We start from the raw sequence: 313 nt of genomic DNA on the forward strand, positions 1-313 counted from the left end.
GTTAGCTCTAAGCCACAGCTTCACCTGGCTCTTACAGGAGGCCAGAGTAGGACGCTCCCTTATAGCTGGAGGAAGTGTATCCCATAATGCACTGCCTTTAATAGAGAGTGCATTATGACTGAATGAGGTTTTTCTAACTTCTATCTGTTGGCACCTTGTACGTTACTACACACTACACTCGGCTGAGTCACATACAGTTGCACTGACTAAAATACCGGTCGGAGGATAACACTTAACATAAGTACCGTAATCCCAAAAAAGCATGAATATATTGTTGAAGGTGTTAAATTAAATTCCCCCCCCCCCCCCCCCC

The sequence above is a fragment of the Etheostoma spectabile genome, chromosome 24 (genome assembly GCF_008692095.1).
Source record: "Etheostoma spectabile isolate EspeVRDwgs_2016 chromosome 24, UIUC_Espe_1.0, whole genome shotgun sequence".
Lineage (NCBI taxonomy): Eukaryota > Metazoa > Chordata > Actinopteri > Perciformes > Percidae > Etheostoma > Etheostoma spectabile.